The sequence below is a fragment of the Tympanuchus pallidicinctus genome, unplaced genomic scaffold, assembly GCF_026119805.1.
Source record: "Tympanuchus pallidicinctus isolate F22 unplaced genomic scaffold, pur_lepc_1.0 scaffold214, whole genome shotgun sequence".
Classification (NCBI taxonomy): Eukaryota; Metazoa; Chordata; class Aves; order Galliformes; family Phasianidae; genus Tympanuchus; species Tympanuchus pallidicinctus.
In genome coordinates, this window is record NW_026294738.1 from 7,157 (window position 1) to 17,647 (window position 10,491).

Below are 10,491 nucleotides of genomic sequence, written 5' to 3' on the forward strand. Positions count from 1 at the left end.
CCATAGCCCCAAGAGAGACACACAGTGCCCCATAGCGCCCTATAGAGACACACAGTGCCCCATAGCGCCCTATAGAGACACACAGTGCCCCATAGCGCCCTACAGAGACACACAGTGCCCCATAGCGCCCTATAGAGACACACAGTGCCCCATAGCGCCCTATAGAGACACAGTGCCCCATTGCGCCCTATAGAGACATACAGTGCCCCATAGCGCCCTGTAGTGACACACAGTGCCCCATAGCGCCCCATAGAGACACACAGTGCCCCATAGCGCCCTACAGAGACACACAGTGCCCCATAGCGCCCTATAGAGACACACAGTGCCCCATAGCGCCCTATAGAGACACACAGTGCCCCATAGCGCCCTGTAGAGACACACAGTGCCCCATAGCGCCCTATAGAGACACACAGTGCCCCATAGCCCCAAGAGAGACACACAGTGCCCCATAGAGCCCCATAGAGACACACAGTGCCCCATAGCGCCCTGTAGAGACACACAGTGCCCCATAGCGCCCCATAGAGACACACAGTGCCCCATAGCGCCCTATAGAGACACACAGTGCCCCATAGCGCCCTATAGAGACACACAGCGCCCCATAGCGCCCTATAGACACACAGTGCCCCATAGCGCCCTATAGAGACACACAGTGCCCCATAGCGCCCTGTAGAGACACACAGTGCCCCATAGCGCCCTATAGAGACACACAGTGCCCCATAGCGCCCCATAGAGACACACAGTGCCCCATAGCGCCCTATAGAGACACACAGTGCCCCATAGCGCCCTATAAAGACACACAGCGCCCCATAGCGCCCTATAGACACACAGTGCCCCATAGCGCCCTATAGAGACACACAGTGCCCCATAGCGCCCTATAGAGACACAGTGCCCCATAGCGCCCTATAGAGACACACAGTGCCCCATAGCGCCTTACAGAGACACAGTGCCCCATAGCGCCCCATAGAGACACACAGTGCCCCATAGCGCCCTATAGAGACACACAGTGCCCCATAGCGCCGTACAAAGACACACAGTGCCCCATAGCGCCCTATAGAGACACACAGTGCCCCATAGCGACCTGTAGACACACAGTGCCCCATAGCGCCCTATAGAGACACACAGTGCCCCATAGCGCCCTAGAGAGACACACAGTGCCCCATAGCGCCCTGTAGAGACACACAGTGCCCCATAGCGCCCTATAGAGACACACAGTGCCCCATAGCCCCAAGAGAGAGACACAGTGCCCCATAGCGCCCTATAGAGACACACAGTGCCCCATAGCGCCCTATAGACACACAGTGCCCCATAGCCCCAAGAGAGACACACAGTGCCCCATAGCGCCCTATAGAGACACACAGTGCCCCATAGCGCCCTACAGAGAAACACAGTGCCCCATAGCGCCCCATAGAGACACACAGTGCCCCATAGCGCCCTGTAGAGACACACAGTGCCCCATAGCGCCCCATAGAGACACGCAGTGCCCCATAGCGCCATATAGAGACACACAGTGCCCCATAGCGCCGTACAGAGACACACAGTGCTCCATAGCGCCCTATAGACACACAGTGCCCCATAGCGCCCTATAGACACACAGTGCCCCATAGCGCCCTGTAGAGACACACAGTGCCCCATAGCGCCCCATAGAGACACACAGTGCCCCATAGCGCCCCATAGAGACACACAGTGCCCCATAGCGCCCTATAAAGACACACAGTGCCCCATAGCGCCCCATAGAGACACACAGTGCCCCATAGCCCCAACAGAGACACACAGTGCCCCATAGCGCCCTATAGAGACACAGTGCCCCATAGCGCCCCATAGAGACACACAGTGCCCCATAGCGCCCTATAGAGACACACAGTGCCCCATAGCGCCCCATAGAGACACACAGTGCCCCATAGCGCCAAGAGAGACACACAGTGCCCCATAGCGCCCTGTAGAGACACACAGTGCCCCATAGCGCCCTATAGAGACACACAGTGCCCCATAGCGCCGTATAGAGTCACACAGTGCCCCATAGCGCCCTATAGAGACACACAGAGCCCCATAGCGCCCTATAGAGACACACAGTGCCCCATAGCGTCGTACAGAGACACACAGTGCCCCATAGCGCCCTATAGAGACACAGTGCCCCATAGCGCCCTATAGAGACACACAGTGCCCCATAGCGCCCTGTAGAGCCACACAGTGCCCCATAGCGCCCTATAGAGACACACAGTGCCCCATAGCGCCCTATAGAGACACAGTGCCCCATTGCGCCCTATAGAGACATACAGTGCCCCATAGCGCCCTGTAGTGACACACAGTGCCCCATAGCCCCAACAGAGACACACAGTGCCCCATAGCGCCCTATAGAGACACACAGTGCCCCATAGCGCCCTGTAGAGACACACAGTGCCCCATAGCCCCAAGAGAGAGACACAGTGCCCCATAGCGCCCTATAGAGACACACAGTGCCCCATAGCGCCCTATAGAGACACACAGTGCCCCATAGCCCCAAGAGAGAGACACAGTGCCCCATAGCGCCCTATAGAGACACACAGTGCCCCATAGCGCCCTGTAGAGACACACAGTGCCCCATAGCGCCCCATAGAGACACACAGTGCCCCATAGCGCCCTATAGAGACACACAGTGCCCCATAGCGCCCTATAGAGACACACAGCGCCCCATAGCGCCCTATAGACACACAGTGCCCCATAGCGCCCTATAGAGACACACAGTGCCCCATAGCGCCCTGTAGAGACACACAGTGCCCCATAGCGCCCTATAGAGACACACAGTGCCCCATAGCGCCCCATAGAGACACACAGTGCCCCATAGCGCCCTATAGAGACACACAGTGCCCCATAGCGCCCTATAAAGACACACAGCGCCCCATAGCGCCCTATAGACACACAGTGCCCCATAGCGCCCTACAGAGACACACAGTGCCCCATAGCGCACTATAGACACACAGTGACCCATAGCGCCCTATAGAGACACACAGTGCCCCATAGCGCCTTACAGAGACACAGTGTCCCATAGCGCCCCATAGAGACACACAGTGCCCCATAGCGCCCTATAGAGACACACAGTGCCCCATAGCGCCGTACAAAGACACACAGTGCCCCATAGCGCCCTATAGAGACACACAGTGCCCCATAGCGCCCTGTAGACACACAGTGCCCCATAGCGCCCTATAGAGACACACAGTGCCCCATAGCGCCCTAGAGAGACACACAGTTCCCCATAGCGCCCTGTAGAGACACACAGTGCCCCATAGCGCCCTATAGAGACACACAGTGCCCCATAGCCCCAAGAGAGAGACACAGTGCCCCATAGCGCCCTATAGAGACACACAGTGCCCCATAGCGCCCTATAGACACACAGTGCCCCATAGCGCCCTGTAGAGACACACAGTGCCCCATAGCCCCAAGAGAGACACACAGTGCCCCATAGCGCCCTACAGAGACACACAGTGCCCCATAGCGCCCCATAGAGACACACAGTGCCCCATAGCGCCCTGTAGAGACACACAGTGCCCCATAGCGCGCTATAGAGACACACAGTGCCCCATAGCGCCCCATAGAGACACGCAGTGCCCCATAGCGCCCTATAGAGACACACAGTGCCCCATAGCGCCGTACAGAGACACACAGTGCTCCATAGCGCCCTATAGACACACAGTGCCCCATAGCGCCCTGTAGAGACACACAGTGCCCCATAGCGCCCCATAGAGACACACAGTGCCCCATAGCGCCCTATAGAGACACACAGTGCCCCATAGCGCCCCATAGAGACACACAGTGCCCCATAGCGCCCTATAAAAACACACAGTGCCCCATAGCGCCCCATAGAGACACACAGTGCCCCATAGCCCCAACAGAGACACACAGTGCCCCATAGCGCCCTATAGAGACACAGTGCCCCATAGCGCCCCATAGAGACACACAGTGCCCCATAGCGCCCTATAGAGACACACAGTGCCCCATAGCGCCCCATAGAGACACACAGTGCCCCATAGCGCCAAGAGAGACACACAGTGCCCCATAGCGCCCCATAGAGACACACAGTGCCCCATAGCGCCCTGTAGAGACATACAGTGCCCCATAGCGCCCTATAGAGACACACAGTGCCCCATAGCGCCCTATAGAGACACACAGTGCCCCATAGCGCCGTATAGAGTCACACAGTGCCCCATAGCGCCCTATAGAGACACACAGTGCCCCATAGCGCCCTATAGAGACACACAGTGCCCCATAGCGTCGTACAGAGACACACAGTGCCCCATAGCGCCCTATAGAGACACAGTGCCCCATAGCGCCCTATAGAGACACACAGTGCCCCATAGCGCCCTGTAGAGACACACAGTGCCCCATAGCGCCCTATAGAGACACACAGTGCCCCATAGCGCCCTATAGACACACAGTGCCCCATAGCGCCCTATAGAGACACGCAGTGCCCCATAGCGCCCTATAGAGACACACAGTGCCCCATAGCGCCATACAGAGACACACAGTGCCCCATAGCGCCCTATAGAGACACACAGTGCCCCATAGCGCCCTATAGAGACACACAGTGCCCCATAGCCCCAACAGAGACACACAGTGCCCCATAGCGCCAAGAGAGACACACAGTGCCCCATAGCGCCCTATAGAGACACACAGTGCCCCATAGCGCCGTATAGAGTCACACAGTGCCCCATAGCGCCCTATAGAGTCACACAGTGCCCCATAGCGCCCCATAGAGACACACAGTGCCCCATAGCGCCCCATAGAGACACACAGTGCCCCATAGCGCCCTATAGAGACACACAGTGCCCCATAGCGCCCTGTAGAGACACACAGTGCCCCATAGCGCCCTATAGAGACACACAGTGCCCCATAGCGCCCTATAGACACACAGTGCCCCATAGCGCCCTATAGAGACACGCAGTGCCCCATAGCGCCCTATAGAGACACACAGTGCCCCATAGCGCCATACAGAGACACACAGTGCCCCATAGCGCCCTATAGAGACACACAGTGCCCCATAGCCCCAAGAGAGACACACAGTGCCCCATAGCGCCCTATAGACACACAGTGCCCCATAGCGCCCCATAGAGACACACAGTGCCCCATAGCGCCCTATAGAGACACACAGTGCCCCATAGCGCCCTACAGAGACACACAGTGCTCCATAGCGCCCTATAGGCACACAGTGCCCCATAGCGCCCTATAGACACACAGTGCCCCATAGCGCCCTATAGACACACAGTGCCCCATAGCGCCCTGTAGAGACACACAGTGCCCCATAGCGCCCTGTAGACACACAGTGCTCCATAGCGCCCTATAGACACACAGTGCCCCATAGCGCCCTGTAGAGACACACAGTGCCCCATAGCGCCCTGTAGAGACACGCAGTGCCCCATAGCGCCCTATAGACACACAGTGCCCCATAGCGCCATATAGAGACACACAGTGCCCCATAGCGCCCCATAGAGACACACAGTGCCCCATAGTGCCCTATAGAGACACACAGTGCCCCATAGTGCCCTATAGACACGCAGTGCCCCATAGCGCCATATAGAGACACACAGTGCCCCATAGCGCCCCATAGAGACACACAGTGCCCCATAGCGCCCCATAGAGACACACAGTGCCCCATAGCGCCCTATAGACACACAGTGCCCCATAGCGCCATATAGAGACACACAGTGCCCCATATCCCCAAGAGAGTCACACAGTGCCCCATAGCGCCCCATAGAGACACACAGTGCCCCATAGCGCCAAAAGAGACACACAGTGCCCCATAGCGCCCTATAGAGACACACAGTGCCCCATAGCGCCCCATAGAGACACACAGTGCCCCATAGCGCCCTATAGAGACACACAGTGCCCCATAGTGCCCATAGAGACACACAGTGCCCAATAGCGCCCTATAGAGACACACAGTGCCCCATAGCGCCCTATAGAGACACACAGTGCCCCATAGCGCAATATAGAGACACACAGTGCCCCATAGCGCCCTGTAGAGACACACAGTGCCCCATAGCGCCCTGTAGAGACACACAGTGCCCCATAGCGCCCTATAGAGACACAGTGCCCCATAGTGCCCTATAGAGACACACAGTGCCCCATAGCGCCCTATGGAGACACACAGTGCCCCATAGCGCCCTATAGAGACACACAGTGCCCCATAGCGCCCGATAGACACACAGTGCCCCATAGCGCCCCATAGAGACACACAGTGCCCCATAGCGCAATATAGAGACACACAGTGCCCCATAGCACCCTATAGAGACACACAGTGCCCCATAGCGCCCTGTAGAGACACACAGTGCCCCATAGCGCCCTATAGACACACAGTGACCCATAGTGCCCCACAGAGACACACAGTGCCCCATAGCGCCCTATAGAGACACACAGTGCCCCATAGCGCCCTATAGACACACAGTGACCCATAGTGCTCCACAGAGACACACAGTGCCCCATAGCGCCCTATAGAGACACACAGTGCCCCATAGCGCCCTATAGACACACAGTGCCCCATAGTGCCCCACAGAGACACACAGTGCCCCATAGCGCCCTGTAGAGACACACATTTCCCATAGTGCCCTGTAGAGACACACTGTGCCCCATAGCGCCCTAAAGAGACACACAGTGCCCCATAGCGCCTTATAGAGACACACAGTGCCCCATAGCGCCCTGGAGAGACACACAGTGCCCCATAGCGCCCTATAGACACACAGTGCCCCATAGCGCCCTATAGAGACACACAGTGCCCCATAGCGCCCTATAGAGACACACAGTGCCCCATAGCGCCCTGGAGAGACACACAGTGCCCCATAGCGCCCTATAGACACACAGTGACCCATGGTGCCCCACAGAGACACACAGTGCCCCATAGCGCCCTATAGAGACACACAGTGCCCCATAGCGCCCTATAGACACACAGTGCCCCATAGCGCCCTGTAGAGACACACAGGGCCCCATAGCGCCCTATGGAGACACACAGTGCCCCATAGCGCCCCGTAGAGACACACAGTGCCCCATAGCGCCCTATAGAGACACACAGTGCCCCATAGCGCAATATAGAGACACACAGTGCCCCATAGCGCCCTATAGAGACACACAGTGCCCCATAGCGCCCTGTAGAGACACACAGTGCCCCATAGCGCCCTATAGAGACACACAGTGCCCCATAGCGCCCTACAGAGACACAAAGTGCCCCATAGCGCCCTATAGAGACACACAGTGCCCCATAGCGCCCCGTAGAGACACACAGTGCCCCATAGCGCCCTGTAGAGACACACAGTGCCCCATAGCGCCGTATAGACACACAGTGACCCATAGTGCCCCACAGAGACACACAGTGCCCCATTGCGCCCTATAGAGACACACAGTGCCCCATAGCGCCCTATAGAGACACACAGTGCCCCATCGCGCCAAGAGACACACAGTGCCCCATAGCGCCCTATAGAGACACACAGTGCCCCATAGCGCCCTATAGAGACACACAGTGCCCCATCGCGCCAAGAGACACACAGTGCCCCATAGTGCCCATAGAGACACACAGTGCCCCATAGCGCCCTATAGAGACACACAGTGCCCCATAGCGCCCTATAGACACACAGTGACCCATAGCGCCCTATAGAGACACACAGTGCCCCATAGCGCCCTATAGAGAGACACAGTGCCCCATAGCGCCAGATAAAGACACACAGTGCCCCATAGCGCCCAATAGAGACACACAGTGCCCCATAGCGCCCCATAGAGACACACAGTGCCCCATAGCGCCAGATAAAGACACACAGTGCCCCATAGCGCCCCATAGAGACACACAGTGCCCCATAGCGCCCTGTAGAGACACAAATTGCCCCATAGCGCCCTATAGAGACACACAGTGCCCCATAGCGCCCCATAGAGACACACAGTGCCCCATAGCGCCCTATAAAGACACACAGTGCCCCATAGCGCCAGATAAAGACACACAGTGCCCCATAGCGCCCCATAGAGACACACAGTGCCCCATAGCGCCCTGTAGAGACACACTGTGCCCCATAGCGCCCTATAGACACACACAGTGCCCCATAGCGCCCTAAAGAGACACACAGTGCCCCATAGCGCCCTATAGAGTCACAGTGCCCCATAGCGCCCTGTAGAGATACACAGTGCCCCATAGCGCCCTGTAGAGACACACTGTGCCCCATAGCGCCCTATAGAGACACACAGTGCCCCATAGCGCCCTAAAGAGACACACAGTGCCCCATAGCGCCCTATAGAGTCACAGTGCCCCATAGCGCCCTATAGAGACACACAGTGCCCCATAGCGCCCTGTAGAGACACAAATTGCCCCATACCGCCCTATAGAGACACACAGAGCCGCATAGCGCCCTATAGAGACACACAGTGCCCCATAGCGCCCTATAGACACACACAGTGCCCCATAGCGCTCTGTAGAGACACACAGTGCCCCATAGCGCCCTACAGAGACACACAGTGCCCCATAGCGCCCTATAGAGATACACAGTGCCCCATAGAGCCCCATAGAGACACACAGTGCCCCATAGCGCCAAGAGAGACACACAGTGCCCCATAGCGCCCTATAGAGACACACAGTGCCCCATAGCGCCCCATAGAGACACACAGTGCCCCATAGCGCCCATAGAGACACACAGTGCCCAATAGCGCCCTATAGAGACACACAGTGCCCCATAGCGCCCTGTAGAGACACACAGTGCCCCATAGCGCCCTATAGAGACACACAGTGCCCCATAGCGCCCTGTAGAGACACACAGTGCCCCATAGCGCCCTATAGAGACACACAGTGCCCCATAGCGCCCTATTGAGACACACAGTGCCCCATAGCGCCCTGTAGAGACACACAGTGCCCCATAGTGCCCATAGAGACACACAGTGCCCCATAGCGCCCTATAGAGACACACAGTGCCCCATAGCGCCCTATAGAGACACACAGTGCCCCATAGCGCCAGATAAAGACACACAGTGCCCCATAGCGCCCCATAGAGACACACAGTGCCCCATAGCGCCCCATAGAGACACACAGTGCCCCATAGCGCCCTGTAGAGACACAAATTGCCCCATAGCGCCCTATAGAGTCACAGTGCCCCATAGAGCCCTATAGAGACACACAGTGCCCCATAGCGCCCTATAGAGACACACAGTGCCCCATAGCGCCCTATAGACACACACAGTGCCCCATAGCGCCCTATAGAGTCACAGTGCCCCATAGCGCCCTATAGAGATACACAGTGCCCCATAGCGCCCTGTAGAGACACACTGTGCCCCATAGCGCCCTATAGAGACACACAGTGCCCCATAGCGCCCTAAAGAGACACACAGTGCCCCATAGCGCCCTATAGAGTCACAGTGCCCCATAGCGCCCTATAGAGATACACAGTGCCCCATAGCGCCCTGTAGAGACACACAGTGCCCCATAGCGCCCTACAGAGACACACAGTGCCCCATAGCGCCCTATAGAGATACACAGTGCCCCATAGCGCCCTGTAGAGACACAAATTGCCCCATAGCGCCCTATAGAGTCACACAGTGCCCCATAGCGCCCTATAGAGATACACAGTGCCCCATAGCGCCCTGTAGAGACACACAGTGCCCCATAGCGCCCCATAGAGACACACAGTGCCCCATAGCGCCCTATAGAGACACACAGTGCCCCATAGTGCCCATAGAGACACACAGTGCCCAATAGCGCCCTGTAGAGACACACAGTGCCCCATAGCGCCCTATAGAGACACACAGTGCCCCATAGCGCACTATAGAGACACACAGTGCACCATAGTGCCCCACAGAGGCACGCAGTGCCCCATAGCGCCCTATAGAGACACACAGTGCCCCATAGCGCCCTATAGAGACACACAGTGCCCCATAGCCCCAAGAGAGACACACAGTGCCCCATAGCGCCCTATAGACACACAGTGCCCCATAGCGCCCCATAGAGACACACAGTGCCCCATAGCGCCCTATAGAGACACACAGTGCCCCATAGCGCCCTACAGAGACACACAGTGCTCCATAGCGCCCTATAGGCACACAGTGCCCCATAGCGCCCTATAGACACACAGTGCCCCATAGCGCCCTATAGACACACAGTGCCCCATAGCGCCCTGTAGAGACACACAGTGCCCCATAGCGCCCTGTAGACACACAGTGCTCCATAGCGCCCTATAGACACACAGTGCCCCATAGCGCCCTGTAGAGACACACAGTGCCCCATAGCGCCCTGTAGAGACACGCAGTGCCCCATAGCGCCCTATAGACACACAGTGCCCCATAGCGCCATATAGAGACACACAGTGCCCCATAGCGCCCCATAGAGACACACAGTGCCCCATAGTGCCCTATAGAGACACACAGTGCCCCATAGTGCCCTATAGACACGCAGTGCCCCATAGCGCCATATAGAGACACACAGTGCCCCATAGCGCCCCATAGAGACACACAGTGCCCCATAGCGCCCCATAGAGACACACAGTGCCCCATAGCGCCCTA

The 10,491-nt window shown here is 57.5% G+C and overlaps 1 long non-coding RNA gene across 1 annotated transcript; it reads right to left on the bottom strand.

Moving 5' to 3' along the window:
* Nucleotides 1-436: 436 nt before the first annotated feature.
* Nucleotides 437-10,377, bottom strand: LOC128081690 (uncharacterized). Its single transcript, XR_008207372.1, has 4 exons — nucleotides 10,261-10,377; nucleotides 6,911-6,960; nucleotides 5,465-5,514; nucleotides 437-606 (listed from the first exon to the last, which is right to left on the bottom strand). It is a non-coding gene; the product is annotated as an uncharacterized LOC128081690 (long non-coding RNA).
* Between the last annotated feature and the right edge of the window lie 114 nt (nucleotides 10,378-10,491).